General features: G+C 31.9%; 1 protein-coding gene, 1 long non-coding RNA gene and 1 pseudogene across 2 annotated transcripts in view; 1 reads left to right on the top strand and 2 right to left on the bottom strand.

Moving 5' to 3' along the window:
- LOC149485140 (uncharacterized) overlaps positions 1–24810 on the top strand; it is a 385709-nt gene that overhangs the window by 72870 nt on the left and 288029 nt on the right. The window lies entirely within an intron of this gene.
- The window catches only part of LOC149485143 (coiled-coil domain-containing protein 12), a 480484-nt gene that overhangs the window by 210292 nt on the left and 245382 nt on the right, over positions 1–24810 (bottom strand). The gene's annotated exons all lie outside the window — the stretch shown is intronic.
- LOC149485159 (retinol dehydrogenase 11 pseudogene) lies at positions 596–1573 on the bottom strand (annotated as a pseudogene).

Genomic DNA, 24810 nt, shown 5'->3' with positions numbered 1-24810 from the left:
TTATCTATCTATTTATTAATCTTATATTATTTTTAAAACTAACAAAAATTCCATATAATATGTATTTGACCTGAGTGCTTAGTACAAGTTTACTATCGGTTCGTCTACTAACTTCAGCAGATAATTAAAAATATTTAATTAATGTTCATTTAAGACAGGATGTCTCGTCCTTTATTTTTATGACTTAAAATATTGAATGCCAATTTAGTACGAAGATTTGTAACTTTCTTAATCTTCTTCTTATATATAAAAATGAATCGCAAAATGTGTTGGTAAGCGCATAACTCGAGAACGGCTGAACCGATTTCGATAATTCTTTTTTTATTATATTCCTTGAAGTACGGGGATGGTTTTTATGTAGAGAAAACGTAAATATGTACCACGGGCGAAGCCGGGGCGGACCGCTAGTATTTAATATATTTATTATCAGTCTCAGTTATAAGTAAGTTCTACGCATGTCTGTAAAATACTAATGGTATTTATCACGCTGACCATGACGGCTTGCTTAGCAATTAAAAGCAATAAAACAAAAACAATTTCAGATAAAATATAATATTTACAATGTTAAATTATTACTCACTTGATACAAATACATCTAGACAGCATGTTGCTTTAAAAATAAAATAGTAGTGTTCCATAAATCCTCAATTAGAGTCTTTTCATTTTTGAACTTTACCGTCGGTTTTAATTCACAATCACTAAAGTAACCTCCTGACATTATTTCTATATTGGGAGCTATACAAGCATGAATAGTAGTTTGTGCACCCTCATATGATGATTTAAAAAAATATGAATATATTTTCCTTAGAAACCTTCCCAATGGACCATTTAAAGGCCCATATATATTTGTATTTACCATTCCAGGGTGCAAGCAAAACGCGCACACATTCTGGGGCATTTTTTTGGCTAAAGCCTTCGTCCATAAAAAGGTACACAATTTACTGTTTAAGTAGCACTTTGCATAATTTTTAGTTTTAAGCCCACGAAGATCCTGCAGGTCCACCTCTCCTTTATAGTATAACCCAGACGCAACTATTACTATACGACTATTAATTGATTTAGCCAACGTGTCCATAAGAAGATAAGTCAATAGAAACGGTCCCAAATAATTCACTTGCATTGTTAATTCCACTCCGTCGCTGGTAATACAGTTCTTAGTAGATATAATTCCGGCATTATTAACTAAAATATCCAAGTGATCAATTGTTTTGTTAAAGTCTTCAGCAAAAGCCCGGACGCTTTTAAAGTCGGCCAGATCCAAGTGTCGATATTCCACCGATTTATTGCCTGTAGTTTCTATGATGCCTTGTACGGAATGTTCTGCATTATTCACATCAGCAATGATGACTCTGGCACCTCGGCTCGCCAAATCTTTGGCTGTTTGAAAGCCTATTCCCGAATTCCCTCCAGTCACAAGAATAATTTTTCCATCTAGCCTTGCTGTACATTTGCATTTCACAGTACGGGGTTCAACGAGAACTCGTGTAATTATACAAAATAGAGCTCCTAAACAATATATGAATAAAGATACTAAAATAAACAAATAAACCCCTGTGGTCATTAAGAGCCACATGTTGACGCGTTCACGGTTTACTATGTTTTGATCGGAGAGATTAAAATATCATTCCAATTATTTATAACAGTGCTCTTCTCGGTTAAGTGATAGGTATTTAATTACCAACCGGAGATTTATTCAAAGATGCGAATTAAAAGAAGGTTATCATCGTGTTCTTATGTTTATATTGATTTGACAAGGTTTTAAACACACACACACACACACACTGTTTTAAACAGATTTGCAATATCTCCCTTTTATTATACGCAGTGGAATTTTTAAATTGTTTGAGTTTGCATTTATAATTAATAAAATAATAGTAGTGTTATAAAAGTATCGCTAATAGTGTAATTCGACGAATTTTAAATTAACATATTCACACCCTTGTGAGAAAAAATATAGGATAAGAAATACGTTTTATCTTCTTCTTTCTTATATATAAAATTCTCGTGTCACAATGTTAGTCTGCATACTCCTCCGAAACGGGTGGACCGATTCTCATGAAATTTTCTGTGCATATCGGGTAAGTCTGAGAATCGGCCAACATCTATTTTTCATATGTACCACGGGCGAAGCCGGGGCGGACCGCTAGTAATTATAGGTAACCGTAGATAAAAATTGAACTTTTTCTTGAAAATTATTATTTTACTTACGTAGACCACATCTAAATTTTAAAGCAGGAGACAGAGACACGTGGTAAGATGTTGTGTTCATATGAAACTATACTATCGACAACTACAATTGTATAAGCTTTGGATTCATTTTCACTAACTTTAAACAGACATACATAATATTATTGTGATACGCCTATATATTGATTACTGCAGTATAGTTTATTTGTTCGAAATTAATCAAGTGTAGTGCAATTTATAGTGTTTATGTTTGTTTGAACTCTCTTATCTCAGGAATTACTCTAGCAATTTAAAAAAATTCTTTCACCGTGTAATAAAGACGAGCTTTAACTAAAATTGTCACACACTTTTTATACCATGGCAATACATAGTATTAACAAGATATATAATTATAAAAACAAAAACCAGACAGAAGCAAGGGAATTTTTGAAATTCCTTGAATGCAGTCCTGTTTATTTAAAAAAAATAAAGGAATTTTCCTTGCAACAAAATTTGCTATCTCTAGAATTTCAATTTCTTTCCCTCCAGAGCCCATCGAAATTTTCCACACTGTGTTCCAACTATACTTTTTTTGTCATTTTGTTTGTGGCCGAAACGATTGTTATTAATTTTTTCGCAACTATAAGTAGCATCGTGTCCTGAAATAGTTATACATATCTCATTTTTTTTAATTTCCCCAAAATATACTGATGATTTATACAGCAGTTAAGAATTTTTCCTTATAATTTTTAACGCCTGTGCAAAATATTAGAGGCATCAATTAGCATATCTAGATCTATAATTATTATAAATAGGCTTTGTTATGTTTTTGTTTAGTGGCAGAATAAGTTATGCGATTGCGACCCCGTCGTCTGATGAATAACTAGTTGTGCCACGCGGTTTCACCCGTGTGCAATAGCAAGTACTTATACACAACCTACATCGCTATGAAGTATTATCAAAATTAGTTCAGTGGTTTGCCCGTGAAAGATACATATAATAGTCATTCATCTTCACAAACTTTCACTTAATCACTTAATCGGTCACTTCACAAAAACTAAGAACAAAATGCTAAATATTACATTTTAAGTAAGTTGTGCGATTTTTTTATTTATATTTACCGCTATTATACACAATAGAATTGATGCATTTACTGAATAGATACAGTATTGAACAAATAATGTAATAACACAACCCTTTTCGTATATCATGTTTTGATGGTATAATATATTTTTAATCCATTTTCGCAACGTATCCTGTGACTGCCTTTTTGCGAAAAAGTACGCTATGTAAATTTATCCATGGAACATTAATTTACATGTTTAATTATGTTATCGCCACAGCTGCCACAAAATTAATTTAAAAACTTATCTGATGACAAATATTTGCTTGCGAATGGAATTCACTGGAGATAATATAACATACTGTGTAATTAATACAATATATTAATTATACATATTACATAAATTGTATTAAAATGTATTTTATAGTAGGTATACATATGAAAATTATTTTGAGTAATAAATACCAAACAGTGTAGAAGTCTTCATCGATAATCCGGAAATAATTGTTAACTTCAAGTTTCCCTAATGAGGTAACGATATGAATTTGTTCATAAAGTTGATTTAGGTTCGACTTAAAATTTAATTGTCTAAATTTAAATGTTGTATGTGCTTCATAAGTCACAATGGTAAATTAAAACCATGTGTAGCTGCAATTAATCGCTGGACTACAAATAAGCTCGTAGAAAAGCTGCAAAAACAATAATACGAATTCTACAGCCCAAACTGTTCTTTTTAAATCCTATTAAGCTTTCTCGCTTACTTCCTGTGTCGAGAGAATATCACCAATTAGTTTTATCTTGTAAATTGGGATGGCGATAGGAAGATTATAGCTTACAAATGATTGTGCTTCTTGGTCTGCAGCGCACAAATCACATTATCATGAGTAATTTCATTACTTATATTATAATATATATCCTATGTCATTAAGTGCACTCTGTTTAATGTATAATAATCACTCGCATATAACATATTAGATATGAATAATGTTAGATTTATACTGAATGTGTCCAACTATTTGAAATCTATACATATAATAAAATCGTAGGAAAGTCAAAACTGTACATTGAATATTTTTTTAAAAGAATACATAATCCATGATCTATAATCGATATAGAAGCCAAAAACATAGTTTTTAGAATTTTTGTCTGTTTGTCTGTTTGTCTGTTTGTCTGTTTGTCTGTATGTTTGTCCAGGCTAATCTCAGAAAGTACTGCACGGATTTACTTCAAATTTTGCATGAATATTACTAACAGGTCGGGTCAGGCTATTATATACATATTATCATGCTATCACCTTCGGGGGAGGAGCTGTGAACCTTTATTTTTCTTACGTATTCCGTGTACTACGACAGCGTACAATATAAAGACTCATGTTTAAATGTTGTTTTTGAGTAAGCCATGCTATTGTCTACCTTTACACTATAAAAACTACATCATTTAAGTAATTTTGGCAGAGAAACAGTATAATGAATCTTAGTAGTATAAAGACAAATTTAAAACAGCGCCATCTATGAGATTTCATTAAAATTAAATCAATTTACATAATATTAACGCTCCTTGGAAATTCATAATTTAAATATTATGATGTTGGTGAGTTTGTTTTTTTTTTAAAGTTAAATAAATAATTCATATTATCTTCCCAGAGTAAATTTCAGGTGCGCTTATATTTCATGTGAATATACTAAATTTTTATAAGTGAGGGTAGATGTTTATTATTTGATGTTAGTTACAGTTATATAGGTAATAGACGTAGTATTTGTATTCTCTTTGGGTAATACATAGTAGATAACAGTGATTGTGTTCATTGGTTACATTTTTAAAAATCTTCGGCTTTTTTTTAATTTTCGCCTTCTTGCGTTCCCACAAAAGGTAAGTTGTAGCTTTTATATTTATTGTTTATTATAATTATATAGTTAGACTCATGTTTTTAATTAGTTAAAGTTATGACAAAATAAGAAAATGATGAAATTTTATTTTTATCATGTATAACTTTTACAAGACTATATTATACGCCCAAAGAAGGTCACTTTTTATTAAAATTAGGTACACTTATCTTTTGATTTTTTTTTTATTTACAGATTCATTTGCGTGAGGATGTAGTGGAAATTAGTAACCTTGCGCGTGGTCAATCAATATTCAATACATATTATAATAAAATTCTAGAAAAGTGATGTCTGTACAATGAAAATATGTAAAAAAAATAGCAGGGGTTATTATTAAATCGATCTCAAACCCAAAACTGTAGTTATAATTTTTTTTGTCTGTTTGTCTGTATGTTTGTGCACGCTAATCTCAGAAACGGCTTATCCGATTTAGATGCGGTTTTCACTAATATATTGTGGTAATCTTCATTTAACATTAAGTGTTTATTTCATGTTAATCGGTTTGTAAATAAAAAAGTTATGACCATTTAAGTATTCACGGCGAACATTTGCAAAGGCATTCTATTGTACACTATACAGTGTACGATAAAACGTAAGTTATCTGTTATACGCTACAGTAATTATTCCTTATAAATGTCCAGGTGATCATATCGAAAGTCCCCAAGGGTGGGGGGGGTAAGCTGAGGTAGTAGGGGGGGAAGGGGTCAAATTAGAATTATGCTTACTTCTAGGTAAATTTTATACATAAATTAATGTCCTTTAAATTATGTCGTATTATATTTTTAACCCCTTTTTACCATTTTTAACCATCAAAAAGATGGGTGATAAGTGTTTGACCGCTATGTTTGTCTGTTTGTGCCACCGTAGCTCGCTAACAGGTAATACGAATTAGATGCGTGTTAGGCAGCATATTTTCCGACGCTGGTTCTTAGATAAAGTGTATCAAAATCGGTTCATCCATTTATTATACCTAGGTATATAGAGGTAAAAGCGGGAATGTGGGAAAAAATATTAGTTATATTTTTATCCAATTCGGTTTATCCATTTATTAGATTACAGCGGTGAAAGTGGGAATGAACAATAATCGAATGTGGTCAAATAATATACTCAAGCGGCATATCAAAATATAAAAGAGCAACGTGTTTTATCGAAATCGGTTCATCCGTTTATTACATTTAGGGGTGACAGTGGTTAGATAAATAAACCAAATGGAGCATCAAACGACAGGATATGACGTGTACATATAGGTATAATTAGATAATATGGTTTACATCAAAATCGGTTCTGCCATTTACTAGGTGTGGAAAGAGAAGGGTTGAAAGTCTGTGAAAGAAGAGGGGGATATGGGAGCGAGAGGATAGCCACACCCTGGAAATTTTGAACTCTACTCAAAGCCACATAGGCCTGGCTCTTGGCAATTTTTTTTCCTAAAGATTCCACTTCTTTTGCCACTGTGATCCATTACAATTTGTGCACGGTTACGGCCCAACTTAAAAGATGTCAAGGAGCAACAAACTTATAGATATCAATATGATGTAGGAATGTAATATGGAGGTAGAGGTAGGTCTCGCTCACTTGAAAATATCACATGAAAATAAGAAACCGAAGTTAAAAATTTAAAAATTAAAAAGAAAAACCCAACGCAACGAAGGAAAAGGAATAAATAATAATTTTACAAACTTCCCGACGATCTAATTAAGTACCATTATAAAAAAAATATAATTGTATATGATATGATAATGATGGTATGGCAGCCCCGATGACTTTGTTTTTTTATTTTTATAAATATTTAAAATGGTATTTATTTTTAAAGATCTTCGGGAAGTTTGTAAAATTAGTGAAACTTTTATTACATCGTCTCAAACTTTTTGGTCTGTGTAGCGCATGTCGCGTGACGGTCGGCTGCCGAGTAGGTATAAAGCAGTGTTCGGAGTCATTATCGTACAAATACGATAATTTTGTGCCTAAGTTTCACTTTTACCGTGGTTTCATAAAACCACACAACATTTTTTCCTTTTTCTATGCACTTTTCTTCGTTGCGTTGAGTTTTTTTTTTATTTAATTTTTATTGCACGGTCTAAACGGTTTAGTTACTACGGCGTGAGACAGGAAAGATCTGAGCGCTGAGACAAACGTCAAAACGCAAAGGAATAGAATCCGCTATCGATATTAGTATCTTAATTATATATTATATATATAATTATTTATGGTAGTACGTGTTTATTCAATAAAAGTTAAGTAGTAACTACCTACTATGCAGTCACTATTCCACGCGGACGAAGTCGCGGGCACAGCTAGTTATTATTATAAAACAATGTTCTAATTTATATTATACTACATGAAAAACAAAATCACGGAAATCCACTCTCAGTCATAATTACATATTGTTATCAATCTAAGTACCACTAGTTGTGTTACTTTTTAAACTTAAAAGAGTGTGCTTTCTCCCTTTCCTCCGACTCTAATTAAAGGCGAATAAATTCAAGTTGAAACATTTTAAGGCAGCGATGTATTTGAGTAGAATAACAAGCATTACTCTGGCTCGTAAATATGAAATACTGCTTTCAAGTACACGTTCGCTAATGAAGGTAGAAATGCAATACAAGCTCATGGCGTGTCATAAGCCAGAGCTCAGGGCTAAAATTGACGTTTGCTCAACCCGAGTAGCACTTATATAATAATGTCTCATATACGCTCGCATGTAGGTCAAGTGGCCAACTATCACGTCAGGACAGTACCAGAGCTGGATTTCGTATAAGACAAAATATTTGAGGCCCTGGAATAATTTATGCAATCAGCTGTAGATACTATTACACATTTAAGAATGTTCCTTTAATTTAATCTCGTGATTTACGTAAGTATGCATTTAGAACATAATAATTACATCTATTAAAAAGGACTATCTAGTTACAAGTAGGTTTGTTTAGTCATCACTGCTTCTTTATAAGACAATATTGTGTCTCATTACTGAGTTTGTAGGACAATATTTAAATAGCATGGCGAACAAATATTTGACTCCCACTTATGAATTCGCCCACCTAAAAACAACAACAACGTTTAGTAGGATACGTCTAAATGAACGTAGACGAAATTCCAAATTAAAGAACAATAGAAAGAAAATGATACATTACACCAATAACATACAATATTCTGACTAAATATAATACGTAATCACGGAACATAATCCATACGTAGTGATATGATTATATCGCTTACGCTTATGTGGTAATTCATTTTTCCCCATACAAAGGAGGTGTCAAAAACACAACCCAGTCAAACAAAAAAACACAGCTTGTATGTTCCAGAGCAGTATCTCGATTTGCTTATCTTTTTGAGACAACGACGTCAGAAACCAAATTAAATCAGTATTTTAATCAGAGAAAATATAACTACGTTAAAAAACCGGCTTCAAAAACGGAAAAGTGAAAAATGAAAAAGATTTGATATTATTAATTACTGCCTACATATTTTTTAAATGTGATATATACTGATTAATCGGTTTGATGTCGGTGACTTTTTTTTGAAGACGGTTAAAAATGGTACGTTATACAAGTTCGTAATAAATTCATAGTCATCTTCATCTTCAAACTAGAATGTTTCACTAGAATATACTATATATTTATCTTTAATAAAGCCTACGTATGCTTTTCTTTATACGAAATAGGGAAAAGGAACAGATGTGCAAGTTAAGCTGAGGTTGTCGATTGCAAAAACTATTATCTACGATTGCCTTATTTCACACCATTTTTGCCCATGCCATTTATGCCATCTTTTAAACTTACCACGTCAGGGTCGAATTTACGTTCAAATTGTTTCATAATTTCATAATATTTCCTATCCCCGTAAGGCCTAACGGCCTAATATTCTAATTTAAGGACAACATACTGCTCAGGAGAAATTATATTCTACAAATAATAACCAAACTATTGTGAATCAACTGTATGAAGCAACTAATGCTAAAAAGAAGCAGTCTACAATACGGTGGCAATGATCTAATAAGTAGGAATACAAAAGAATTTTAAAACGGTACCCTATTACTGAGACTTCGTCGTCTGTCTGTCTGTCTGTCTCCAGGCTGTATCTCATAAACCGTGATAGCTAGAAAGCTGAAATACCGCTATAACAACAAATACTAAAAATTAAAAAAATGGGGTTTCCAAAGTACGGAACCCTTCGTGCGCGAGTCCGACTCGCACTTGGCCGGTTTTTACAAATGCTCTCATCACGCATGATCAAAATAAAGCCTCATTCGCAATTATTTTGGCAGACATTAATTCAACATTTTTTGTTGCGTCGCGAAATAAAGAATATTATGAAAACGGATATTATATGTTTCGAAGTTTAATTGCTATTGATATCTGCCGTAATTGTACAGAGGGAAATGTTTTACTCATTTACCTATTTGACTGATAAATAATTTTAAATATTAACTGACAAAAATTTAAATTCATTCATGTTGAAGTCTATCTATAGAATCACAGTAATCAGACAATGAAAACATTGAATAATATCTTCATTGCCGAAAAGTGGCCTTCCTTAACACCAGTTTGTCAAATTCCGCCATGGAAACTTACCAAAATGTAGTTAATATTCCAACTTTATTTTTTTATCATAATGTATCAATAATAAACTCACGAATAAAACAAATAAACAAATATATTATTCATATAATCTTTGTAATGACGTCAGATACATTAATTAAAGCAGGTTCCCTTCCTTGCGAATATTATTACATACCTACATAATGGTTTTTTTTTCATCTAACCTCGGTAGGCTCGTTGGGATTGACGAGATTTTATTTTAGAGATTTTTATAGTACACTAGCTTTCCGCCCGCGGCTTCGCCCGTGTTTTCAAAGAAAAACTCGCATAGTTCCCGTTCCCATGCGATTTCCGGGATAAAGCCTATCCTGCGTTAATCCAAGTTACCCTCTATATGTGTACTAAAATTCATTGTAATCGGTTCAGTAGTATTTGCGTGAAAGAGTAACAAACAAACACATACACATCCTCACAAACTTTTGCATTTATAATATTAGTAGGAAGTAGGATAGGATAGGATATACAATAACTGGCCGGAAACCATGACGTCACACGGTCGATTGCCGGCTAAATAATATGCAAATTGGTTGCAAAAAAAACAGGTTACAATTTTATTAGCTTAGTTTACCTGTCAGTTGAAATGACAACATAAAATACATGACAAGTATTTTTCCATTCTTATTATTAACTGATGTCATGAGTAATTACTGAAACCGGCCCAACGCGAACGCCTCAAATTCTCTTAATATTTTTTGATCAACCACTTATCATAAAATTTTCCATTTTATTATAGCTATATTATGAACTAAAGTATTTATTAATCTGTGGGAATTAGATATACATTATACATAGCTGATTTCTTCGATAAAATTCATTTTTTCCATTTGTTTGCAAGTAAATTGAGTAAGTTTCGATAAAAGGAAAACTTATAAATTTAGTTTTACCCAAAGGAGTTTTGAAGGCAAAGCGAAGGACCAGTTCATCTATATTTAGCCCTCAGGGGTTAATACTCTGACTTTAATGATATTTTTAAAATCGCTATTTAGGTACACACAGAACTTGCAGATATAATAATATTATAGGGTGCGATCACAGACATATATTAAGATGTCTGTGGGTGCGATTGATTAGATGACGCAAGGAAATCTTGAAATAAGAATACATACGTTCTTGTTATTAACTGTTATACCTATATTTACCACTATGTTGATTAATAGTACAGTAGGTAATATATTCTCTGTGATATAGTGCGAAAGATTCGTAAAAATTATAAGGTAAGCTTTAACGGCTACTGTTAGCGATACGTTCTCTATTTATTACCCATACAAAGAAGTTAGTCCCCACTTGCTTTGTATCTCATGGTGTTAGGTTACTGGTCATTTCCGTGGTATACATTTCGGATATCAAATTGTAATGATGCTGATAGCAAAGCATAGTTTCTCTTACTATTGTTGGAAAATATTATTCTTAGAATGCTTACTGTGCATCGAATCGCTTTAGTGAGGAATAATTATCGTTATTGGAGTAAATATTACAATTTTATTATTATATTTTTATTTACCTTGTGTTAATGCGAATAATTACAGTATTTAAAAAATTTAAAATTTATAGAAAAAGCGAAGTTGCCGTTAAATCTAATAGTTCATGCAAATTTCTTTAAAAACTTGAAAATACTCTTGCGGAAAGTATCAGATACCTTAAAGAAAATATATCTCAAAGTGTCACTCGAGATAATCTCATTATAAATTTCTTAAAACAGCAGCAGCGAAAAATTGAGACATTCTGTAAAAAAATAAAAAAAAGCAGTTACCTATATTTGCCTTTTTAGAAAGATTTTTCTTCTGTAGTTCTTCTGATGCTAGAAGATCCAACTCAGCGTGAACATAATAAATCTAGACCTAGGTATATTATAATTTAATTTATTTGATTTTATCATTAATTGTTTTTCCAAATATGTATATAATATTTTCCAAATAATATTCTTCAATATTTCAAAATTAATATAGTTTTGTCTCACATTTCAACGAATTTGAAGATAGGTACGTCAAGATTCCATATCTATATTGCCATATCCGGGTAAGATGGGTGTGACATATGGACAAACGGACAAATGGACAAGACGAACTATAAGGGTTCAACAAAATCTTAGAAAACAATAAAATTTTATATGCAACCTTCGTAATCCTCTGTAAAAGATATCACAAAATATGTATTACAATACAAAATTACAACAAATTATTTAATATTAGTCAGTTTCATATTTAATTACAATACTACTAGTACATATATTATACCTATAAAGCCTGTGGTCGATATCTAATATAATTAAGCATGCATAGAGTATAGCACTTTAATATAATCACTCAGGGATCATCTACACGTCCAACAGAGAAAGAATTTTTAAAATCAATCCAACAATTCCTGAGATGAGCACGTTCAAACAAACTAACAAGCAAAAATCTTCAGGTAAAATCCTTTATTATAAGCACCTTTATTTTTAGAGTACAGACTACAGATATTCTATAGGTAGGTAAAAATGCTATTCAATAGAACTACAAATCCTCTTTAGTTTATACAGCCAATTTAACATTTTGTAAAAAATAAAGCAACGAGAACCGAATAAAATAGAATGCAATAGAAGTCACAAACGTTTTTTTTTTTTTTAATAAAGTTATTTGTGATCTTTATATTGTTCTTTTATTAAAACTCAATAGATATTTTCTTTTCAAACTTCAAAATTAAGATTAAATTAAAACCACAAATCATAATTCAATAACGAAAATTGAATTTCAAACTATTTGAATAGTAGGAACCGTATAAGTTTGTCAGTACATAGTTTGCTTTTATATTCTGTTTACTTTTTTCGAGAACAATCTCACTGTATTGTCGGATACGTGCATGTAACAAGGTAAGACTTTAAAAAAAGTGCACGCCTCACAATTTTTTTTTAATAAATATTTATTAATTATTATTTTTGTTTATTTAATAACAATTAAACCACATCGAATCAGACCCTGAAAAACGAAAGGGTTCTATTCCTGAGCATACTCAAGCGTAAGAGAAAAAAAAAGACTCGATTAGTAAAGTATTTCGGTCGCTATCGTGTTAACAAGAAAAAGGATCCGCACATACAGACACACGGACGTCCAAGACAGAACTTTTTTAAACTGTTTTTTAACTAGTTTAAATAACAAAAATGACATCAAAAATATCATGAACGTTAAAAATAGTGTTTTTTCTTAATATGTGTGTGTATGTATTATCTTACAAGTGCAATGTATGATACATAAAGACATTTTAAGTTTGAAAAATCAGATGTTTTGCGCGAAGTGACAGTAGTACCCACCTCAACGCTTCGCTTATGAGGCGTGCAATAATATAATGTATACTATTTTTATTGAACAAATAGGTATATTACAGTTATTTTAGTTTCAAATTTGGATAAATTTCTTTCTTCGTGCCCCTATCCAAAATATTATGAGACTCCTTTCCACCCACGGCTTCGCTCGCGTTTTCAAAGAAAAACCCGTTCCCGTGGGATTTCCGGGATAAAACCTATCCTATGTGTTAATCCATGTTACTCTCTATGTGTGCTAAATTTCATTGTAATCAGTTTAGTAGTATTTGCGTGAAAGAGTAACAAACAAACACATATATACATCCATCCTCACAAACTTTCGCATTTATCATAATAATAATATTAAGTTGGAAGGATAGTAAGATAGGATAGGATAGGATTAAGAAACATTAAAAACGACGTGCAATTTTTTATTACATAAATAAATATGGTATATCTCTATTTATATCATATCATAACATTATGATATACATGATTCAATGTTATTTTAAAGCTTTTAGTCGAGCCAATTTAATTTTGCTGAACTATTAGCACAAATGAAAGAAATTCTTGTATCCTTAGAAAACGTAGATATATTTTTAGATACGTCGACTTTCATTTTCCTATATAAAGCGTTCGTTCGTTCATATTAATTTGCGTTTTACATTCATGAATGTATTTATTTTTATCTTGGAACCTACTTAATTTCGAATTAATTAACTCGTGGCGTCTACAAAGCATACCTATAATTCTCGGGTTCACAATTATAATAATGAACATTCTTCAGCCTATGTTTTAATATTATACAAACGGGGCCAGGAAGCATGAAATATGACTCCTTTGTGATGGCACGGGTAACGCTATAAATGGTACTCAGTTCTCCATCGCTGACATATACGTAGGTATTGATGTCACGTCCTGTCTAATTAAATGGTTAGATTAATTCGCTCGACAACCGATTTGTAGATGATATTAATTTGGTAATTTTCTTTGGATGCAATATGGCAGTAAGGTGACGGGGGAATAGCAACGTATGGGTATTGGGATACAATAGAAAAAGACGTGTGGCACTCGGGGCCGCGGTAAAGCTATTGCATGCTATGCCTTCAAGCCACACCTCCGCGCCCGTCGGAGTGGGGAGCGTGAGGTTTAGCGATATAAGCTATGCAATAGCATAATAAATAAATAATAAAAACAAAATTTTGAAGTTAGTACGATCTGCGACACTATCATTTATAATGAGCTTTTATGCAACCGATCCCTAGTTCTAAATATTTTGTAAACAAAAAGGCTTCAAACAATTTCGAAATTGAATCACCCTAGACTCTGAAGTTTATTTTATGTAAACATATTAAATAAAAGATGAATCTTCTTTTGTATATATTCAATAAACTGTGTATAAAAATTGTATGAAAGAAAAAAATATTAAAGCAGATTAAGTCTTTACTGTGAAATCTTTATTTCAAACTAATTTTACAACATTCAGAATGTCAGTTTGTTTGTGCCCAAAGTCTGGCTGACCTATTTACACAAGAGTTAAGTACTCCAACACAAAGGAATATCATCAAAGACTAAATAAGTTAAGTTTTGTTAGTGTACAACAAATTATAAAACTATAATAAGCTCTTTCTTTTTTATTACTAAACACATTTCTATACAAAGACTATCCCGGCCTATTTTTTATCAAACTCGTATATAATGACTTCCTAGAATATTTTAAACTAGAATAAGTAGTTTATACAATCTATCTACATAAATCTATTTCTAGTATTATATAATATGTATATTCAGATTACGATTTATTAAGGAAGAGCCGATACAAAAAAAAATTCTGATCAGTTCTATAAAACGATATTTCATCGGATAAATATGAATTTTAAAACCTGCAACATCTGCCCGAGAGCACAACATCTGGTATACGTTTGTCATTCCCGAGGCAACATCACATACAGAATTATCTTCCACGACAAAAAATAGGTACATAAACTCGGGGAACCTTTTAACGCACATTTTCTGCATATATAATATTGTGCGAAGATATCACTACAAAAATTAATCCGAATCTACTATCTACTTAGGCGCGGGACATATACAAGCGGCGCGGCGCGCCGCGGGCGCGCTGCCGGCGTGCATCGGGTGCGCTATTGGCATTTTGTATGAAATAATTTTGGAAAGGCGGCGCAACCTTGGCACAACCGTGGCGTGCCGTCTCGACGCCTGTCCAAAATTCTTTCATACAAAATGTATAAGAAGGACGTGGTGCAAAACAGATTCAAGAGGTGCGCTTATGGCACACCCGCGCCCGCGCCGCTTGTGTTTGACCCGCGCCTAAGAAACATGTATCGAATAGGTATCTTAACTTAAAAGCGTATAATCGCGCGGTTGGGAATTTACGTTTATATTATAGAAAATTAAATCTGGGTGAAATTAATTACACCCACAGTTCAAAGTAACTCAGAGGTATGAGAACAATGAACATGTCCCTTACAAACGAGAAAAGTTTTTATAGAACCTGCCCGCCTAAAACAACTTTGAAACCAAAGCAAATAGAAATCTAGTCATCAATTGAAATTCGCGAGTTTGCAAGCCAAACTCAACGCTAGTTACATTTGCTACACTGCTCTCTGGTTACTTTTTCGGTTCTTTTTGAATTCTTTAAAAAAACGGCGTAGTTTTAGATTTTTCATATTTTATCACGAATTTGAAATAGTACCTACCTAGCTGCACTCTGTTCACTCAGGCTGTTTAATTAAAGCCCTAGATCAGAAATATAATATTATGTATGTCGTGTTGATATCAATCTATGGTATCAATAGTGCCTGAACTACGTGATCATAAAATTATGATAATACTCATAAAAATAAGCAAATTAAAAGAATAACCAAGCAACAACAAAATCTTAAAAGATAAAGGTTTGGGACACTGACTAATATACCTTTCCATAATTCAACAACACATTCAAGATATTGTTACGGGTTTATCTAAATTCCATGATTCGTCTCTTTTATGCCACAGACCGAAAACCCAATTTCCGCCTTGATAAACCAAAACAGCGCTGGTCATAGGCAATCATTCTTTTTTCAATGTTTTGCGTGACCTGTGAATAAATACAAAACATATATATAATACATTATATTAATTTACACAGTAATCAATTATATTATAGTAATTCATTGTCACATCGTTTTTAGACATCGTTTTTAAAGATTTTTTTACTTTTCTACCATCATTAAAATGTATAACAATTCTTGCTATTGCACATTTTTTTCACGGTTTATACCTACCATTAAATAATATATACTTTACCTCTATTCTGTAATTATAACTGAAAGGTTTTTGTCCAACGTGCCTTACAAAGTGGCAGCAAGTCGGTTCCGACATGAACTTCTACGTTTTAAATACTCCAGAGACAATTCCCTAAGTTAGCACAAGTTTTTCAACAGTCGTGAACGTCGTTCCGTTTGCTATGAAGAAATCTAGTTGGAAATGATTCTTTTACTTTAATGGGGATAATTTTTTCTCTGCCATATTACTACAAGTTTTGTTGAAGGTTGTTTTTTCTTCATTTTGCAAGACACATTATAGAGTGTGGTAATAAACTTAATAATACATTTTTAAGTATAATCTGAAGACAACGGTTATAATTAATAATTGAATTAAACAGCCAAAAATAGGTAGTAACCACTTTTAATTAGGTTCATGTAGCAAGATGTTTTCTAGAAATAAACAATCATTAGATTGATAAGGTACCTACAGGAAAAACAATGGAAAAAATATTTATACCACAACAATGAAAATCAATTTCAATATTACGCTGGGAGTTAATAACTCGCAGGACGTTCGTTATTCATAACAATTCGAAATCGGGAACACAGCACAATCTTTAAGTACCGTCTCATTTGCCCCAAGGGATCATACCGTTAAAGTATTGTTCGAACATCGGCTATCGAGGAGTACCCGGCTTGGGCGGGTTGTCACGGGACTCGCGTAGTCAGCGGGAAATGGAGTAACCCATTTTAAACTGGAATGAATTGCACGTCGTGGAGTGCAGGCTTTCTGGAATGCTGCCCACTGATGTTGAGACACAGCTACGAATCCTTCGGATAGAATCGATGATATAGTGGACGTGTCAACTACATTTGATTGACTTCTTCGTACGAGTCTAATTTGACATTTTAATTAATTTCTAGATGAATATAAAACAATTTGAATACATTTGTGGGTTTTATTATTTTTTTATTGGTTTGTTTTGAAAACTGCAAATCATAAAGTAATATCACAGAGAAAGCGATATCTTCTTTTCGCAAAGTGTAAATATAAGGTTGTTTTAAATAAGAGCTATTATTTTTCAGAAAACGGTAACTACAGTTCATTTTTCATCGAAACTTAAAAAAAAATTATGATGATACCATTTTCCGGAATTTTGTCTGTATGTAGAAGCAGACACGCCCCTAAAACGGGACAGCAAGTTCGGCATTCACATTTATATTGTACGTAGGTATAACTCAAATTTGACTTAAATCAAAATTTAAACATTGTTTTCTTCTAATGAAATAAAAATAAACACAAAATAATCAACTTAAGTCGACACTAAACCTCCTGGATAAATTACAAGTGGATGAAATAAATAATAAAGGAGCTCTTAGAATAAAAAAATAAATTTAATACAATTTATTATTTGAGCACAAAAGACTACATTTTATATTATAAAATCAAACCAATCATCAAACAACCTACCTTCTGAGGTAAAATATAAAGAGCAAATACAAAATTTTCTTTATTATTGAGAAATTCAAGAGGAATACTTACCTACTTTGAAGCATATTTTAGATCACTTTTGAAGACAAATCGGTATAAAAAATATTTTTGTGGCAGTATAAATGAAGACTAAAAAATAGAAAGAAACTAAAGAGCAGTGACGGGTTTTCCAATAGGCTTTTAGGCAACAACGGAAAATTTTCTAATAATTTTTTCTTCGTCTGAAATTTTAACAGTGAATATTAGTCTTCACTGAGCGTTATCAGATCAGACACACAACCGCCTTTTAAAAAATAGTTATAGTTTAAAATAATGAAATTAATTAATATGTACTTGAATCTATACTCATTAATATAAGAAACAGTTAAATTTTGCATATTCCACTTTAATATGTACCTATAAATCTCTTTATAATTAATAAGACTCTACGAGAAATTCTCGAAACTCTATACTATTACAATTGTATAAATATCTCATAAAATTGGCGATGATAGGTAATGAGCAATAAATTATCTGATCCATTCGGGAAGAGTATACGGAATAGCAGGCATAAATATGTAATAGTAAGTAACATTCACTCTTACAGTCCATCCGATTGATCCCAACTGAATTGCTATCCTGCTTGAGCCAATAAAGATCGTTCCCCCAATTGGATGGGATCAAGCCTCGACCGAGAAGTAACATAGATTACCGCAAGTGGTTGTCGACTAAATTATATTGCCTTTATTCGTTATTTATCGTCCGCAATGACATAAATTCCTGTTATTAAATTCCCCTAATCCTCCTTTCCGTCATGGGTTCCTAAGCATGCGATATACTTCGGATAAAACATGCACAGTTCTAAATGGAAATTCTGAAGTTAGCTTCGTTAACAACCTAACTTTATTCATTAGCGTGTATTGTCTAACGAATTTATTCGTCAGGTCGAACACGGTCGAACATTCCCTGCTTGAGACTTCAGCAGATATTTTCGGAGTATTTTGTTTATCTTGAGGACGCAGAACGTAAACTTTTGTCATATTTTCAGCCAAGTTTGTGAGTCACTTCAACTGCCATAATCTCTTCCAATATGAATGTAATAGCAACTTCTCAGATGGCTTCAGTTGAATATCTTGTTTTGTTATTGAATTTTAAATAAACCTTCTTAGATAAACACGCTACACTTTGTTTACATGTTTGTAAATGAATGGTAAAGTTTGAAACTTAATATTCATGTTGCAATATTCAGAATAAAAGCTTTTACTTTTGCATTTGTACTTTTAAGTAAAAGTACATAAGATTGTATGCGCGTGTTATCTGTATATTAACATTGAATGATACTTGTTCATTGTTGTAATCGGTGTATTAGGGGCTAATTAATTAAATTATGTGATCATGCATATACAGACAGATCGATTAACAAAAATGTGTTAATTAATTTGTCGACAAACTATAATATTGTTTAAATTAATCAATTATTTTCTGTTACTTTACAACACAAAAAATAATATAGGCAAATTGTTGCCACATTATACGCAACGACCCTCAAAATTTGACTTCAATATCGAATCATCGTCAAATTATGGTCGCAGATGCCACCAGCTGACGATATTATTATACTTAAATACAACGACATTGGAAAAGTTATGATTCGCCAACTTCTCAACAATATGACATTAAGGGTGCACTCACACACATCAGTCACCGTCACGGCACGTCACCGGACAGGATTAAAAAAAAATATGTATCAATAGTTCTAGTATGACTCTGTTCCCACACGACAGTCGCCGGCACGAAATCTATCAGTGACGTCACCGGTCAGGCACGTCAAATAATCTTTCCATACATGTATCATACTTTTATCCCCACTCACCCGGTGCCGTCACGTCTCAGTTCAGTCAGCGTCGTGCTACCGTCAATAATTGCTACATGTTCTCTAGCGTGACACACGTCTAATCACTGACTAACCTGATGTATGTGTTCAATGATTCAGTCAAACCGGCGACGTGACTGACGGACAACATGACGGTGACTGGTGTTTGTGGATACGTACACAAACCGTCACCGATCAGTCATCGGTGACTTGACGGTGACTGATGTGTGTGAGTGCACCCTAAGAATGCTTTGTCGATTTCTCGGGTAATGTAATGTTGTGCTCAAATCATTTTCTCATAATGAATGTGATTGATATTTTGACAGCTATTGAAAAACGAAGGCTTCCTTCATTCATATCATACATCGGTTGAGTTTATGTGCCCATTAAGTATATAAATAATTTTGCAATTAAATATGAACAAAGTAATAAATTAATGTAACAACGTATATTTTTTCCTAAAGATCAAATAGAGGCTCTATTTGATGCTAAGGAAAAAAATGAAAAAATATAACATGTTACAGATCAATGTTTGTTATAATATAATTGCTTATTAATTTGGCCAATCAAGGTACCTATTTGATCCCTACTCGAAGCCAAGCATTTTCTTATTTTATATCGGTCATACAAATAACAGGAAAATATAAATGGTAAAGTCATGGGTAAAATAAACAACACATGTCGTGATCATAGGTGTGATACTTTTTACTTACTTACTAGAGTGGCGCAAGGACCCATGGTGAGTCAAGACTCATTCACTCTATTACTATCTATACAATAAGAGCATGACTTTCTAGCATGAAACTAATTTACCTGTATGGTTTTTAAATATCTTACTTTTTATAAAAAAAATATGATAAAAAAAACATATGTATAAAAAATCTAAAACGACTTAATTTAATGAACAGAAGTAAAAGAAACACTAGAACAAGGAGTAGCTTTTAATTAAAATAAAGTATATAATTGCTTACCGTAATAAAGATACCTTACAGATCTAATTTTAAACTGTGTTGCAAAGAAGCCTGAACAAACGTAACATGACTTGAATAAATTCAGAAAGGTGATAAAACTTTCATTTGAAGTACCTACAGTGCATAACTTTTCTCATAGTCATTAACTGGTCTTATTATTCAGCCAGCTTATAATTTTACAATCCAATGAGTCCAAGGAAAAAAGTTTTTAATTGTTTTTTTTTTATGACGTATGTTATTGTATAAGTTGATTGTTTAAATTGAGATAGAATTTGTGATTATAACAGTATTGATTCTAAGCATTTTCTAGTATATCACGCGCACATGAGACGAACTAATTGAGTACCTACCTAAGAATATTTATTTTAACTTATAAGGGTAATAATAATTACAATAAATCATATTTTCTGGTCTGTTTGTTATATATTTGAACAGGCAACCGATCTGGTGATTCACCTGATTGTAAGAAATCACAAGTCTTGAACATTATCAAAACGTAGGTCCATCGCAAATGCGTTTCGTGCATTTAAGAGAAAAGGAGAGCATTGATGACGGGAATAAAAGTATAGACTGGGAAGTGTGATCTTCTAGCTCCCCTAATAATCGTACGAAACACAATTTGCATGCACTAACTAAGCGTTGCGGGCCCAAATCACGCCAAATAAATAAAATGAATATGTGGTCTTCAACATTATAAGCTAAATATTATTTAAAATAATCTATTGTTTTACATATTTGGACAATACATTTAAACAGAACTATTTATTATTGTTCAACCTTGTGACAGCTAAAAAGGGTCATACATTAAAATACATGACTTACAGAATGGAATATTCCAATTCCACACCGAAATTTGTTTCCTCGCGCATTTATGGGAACTGACCATTGACCACAGACCATTGGAAAGTCATAATGACACCATTATAATAGTAGATTACCAAACTTGTCAAAATCAACAATTTTGAAATCAATGATAGACCATTCTGACACTATTGTAATAGCAGACTTGAGGCCCTGGACAGGCGTGACTGGACATGGATTCACAAAGTAAAAAAGCCTTTTTGAGAGAAAAATCACAATATTATAGTGAAAACTGCGGTTTACATATCCACTCCACAACACTGACAATTGATACATTCGGATTTTTTTAAATCTTTGCCTTCGTTATTTGTTTAATACAGTGCAACCTTAATACATATAACGTACCTCAATATAATGACAATCCTCGATTTAACAAATGTATAATGTATTATGTTACAAACGTAGTTATGTTTGTAAGTTATATCAGGTTTTTACAACATAATTTTTTCAAAGCTGTGGCAATAATATGTAGGTAGATACTACATTATCTTTGTTCGTTAATAACATCATATTCGACAGTATTGTATCTATGTATTTTATTGTACATTTCTTATTTCTCGTTTAGGTAATCAGTTCTTTGTATATTTCCCTCAATTATATCGATAAAAGATACCTTTTTGACGACATTTTTCGTATATTTTTCAAGAACAATAATGGATTCCTTACAATGCCGTCTTGTTTTTCTATGTTTACCAAACATTTCAATAACTGAGCAGGTAAATATTAAACAAATATTTTACATAAGTATATCTTATTGCTCATATTATAATACGTATATATTTTGTTCAGAGAATAAAATTACATGGCAATGAAATGTGTTGCGATGCTATAATTACAATTTACGTAAATATCTTTAGACTTTACTAAATTCAAAGCAAAATACATTTACACAAACGGCATGATAAAGAAACACAAAAAAGTTGAAACAGGAAAATTATTATTGGGTGAAAATAATAAAACGTGGGACGGAACTTCTAAACTTTGGTACTACGAAACAAGTCAACTTCAATATTTTTCTATAATCTATTTCGTAGCTTTCTGATCAAAATAGAATTAGATTAATTTGAATGCAACTTTCTTTATTGCAATGAATTTGCAATAAAGAACTAATTTTAACGTGTCCTAAAAACGTGAATGTTGTTACAAACGGGGCCTCTGAGAATTTGAACGTCAACTATTGATTACTCAGATTACTTCTAAATTTGTTTATCTATTTCTTACAAAATTCTGCTTGTGAACCAATAAATCAATTTGGCTCCTTTTGGCTTCGTAATCCAACAACGTTGAATATTAACCCAGCGCACCTGAATTATTTATTTCAGTGTTCTTTATGTTTTCCGTTAAAACAGGGTGAAATACTGTTGTACGAAAAATTGTGCGGATTAAAAGTATTCATGTATTATGTTCCACCAGACGAATGAACATAATATTATGTACGTCTGTCTTTATTAAGTAACATATAGAATAATGCCTAATAGTAATGTCTAAAAATGTGTGTTAAAATGAGCATTCCAAGCCTTACATCACATATTCATCAATAGGTAACAATCACAGTTATAAGATTATTGAACTATATAACTATATTAATTTAATGTGAATAAAATAAGCTCAGACAAACGTATCAAATTATAACAAATTAAAAGCTGTTACTTTAATACAAAATGGTTACAATATGGTTAACATTAGCTGGTCGTGACTCAGGAAATAGACGGTTGATCGCCTACTTGCTCCTGGAGAAAATTCGATTAGTGATGCCGATGTAACTAGGTAAAAGACATTTACATCACGCCACATAGGCCATAACAGAAATAAGACATTCATGTATCCAGTGCTAGAAAAAAAAGATTAAACAATATTACTCTACCTACTTATATTCTGTCTACTGCTGATTGAAATGACGTGCTTGACATTTTGATTTGTTAACGCTTGTTTAATAAAAGTAAACTTAATATCAAAGTTAAGTTTTACTTAATGTATAAACTAATATGTATTTATTTATGTTAGGAACGTAGATATATGAGTAGTTCTCAGAAACGAACAAAAACGTTTAAAATAACTGAATACCATCGTAAAATTCTAGAAAATATTTCCAATAGCACAATGGGAATGAAAGATTGATGGAATAATATTCATTTTGTATTGTAAGTATCTTTAAAGCGTTTTAATTTGCAATGAAAAAATAAATTGCTCTTTTATGAGAAACGAGTGACTGTATAGTTTCGTTATAAGGCATCTAATTGCCACCGATCGTATCGTGTTTCCAGTAAAAATATATTTAATTTAATATTACAGAAAAAAGCAAGATCGCAGAATATAGATAAGAACTGGAAGACGTTCTTGTATTTCAATATCTACTAATAATACTTCAAAGGCTTAATTTACCACACAATAAATTATTTCCTCCAATTTTATAATAATTTTCATACATATATTTTTTATCATTAATTCTGATATTCCTTTTGTTCTCATTACCTAAATTAATTTTAACAAGCATACCCAACCCAATATGGTACCCAAGGTACCCAATGTGCCCATACGGTAAGTAAGTATCTAAAAATCATCTAACATAATGAAACATACTACCATTAGATTGTACAAGCATTCCAATCGAAAACACGCAATCATAAACAATCGATTACTCGAATCAAATACAGATTTTTCAGCTCCGTACGAGATATGACAAGCGTGTGTCTATCACACGTTCCAGTTGGAACGGACGTATCACGACTGAGAAAATTCCGATACAATTTAGGTATTGAATTCGATGACTGTCCCTCGAGAGATACAGTCCTATCCGTGGAACGAATTTAACGAGAAATAGGGAATTCATCGTTACGTCGTTGCTGACATCACAAGTAATGGAAATTGTTTGTTTCCAGTTTGTTATTATATAAAAATAAACTATAAGAGTGTAAGTTTCATTTAGTATGATTTCAAGGGAGCTTTGAGATTAGAACGGACACTTTTACATTGAAAGAACTTTAGTTGGCAGAAACATTTACATATTTTAAGGGTGGAAATTTTTCGACGAGTTTTATTATTTTTTTCTTTTTTCGTTTTTATTAGATGTTTCTTTACATATTCTTAAATGTTAACTAAAATAAATAATTATAAAAAACGATTTTTTTCGTTACACTTAGGTAATTTCCTCTTGGTTATGGCGTTTTTCCATACCATTGCTTGCGCGCATTCTTTTGCGCTATACCTAATAACACAGACTAATAATAATATACTACGTATACACTAATAATATAATAAATGTCCTGCGTAATTTGTGATTCTCAATCGAGATTGATTTCTTAGGTTTAGCTAAGTACCTACCTACCTATAGCTTTATTAAAACCTTGAAATTGCCGGGAAAAAAAGCTCAGACATATT

Source organism: Colias philodice, chromosome 10, assembly GCF_061535455.1.
Source record: "Colias philodice isolate Cphi_HAF_F1 chromosome 10, ilColPhil1 Martin Lab GWU primary, whole genome shotgun sequence".
Classification (NCBI taxonomy): domain Eukaryota; kingdom Metazoa; phylum Arthropoda; class Insecta; order Lepidoptera; family Pieridae; genus Colias; species Colias philodice.
This window is presented reverse-complemented; position numbering and strand designations above follow the sequence as displayed.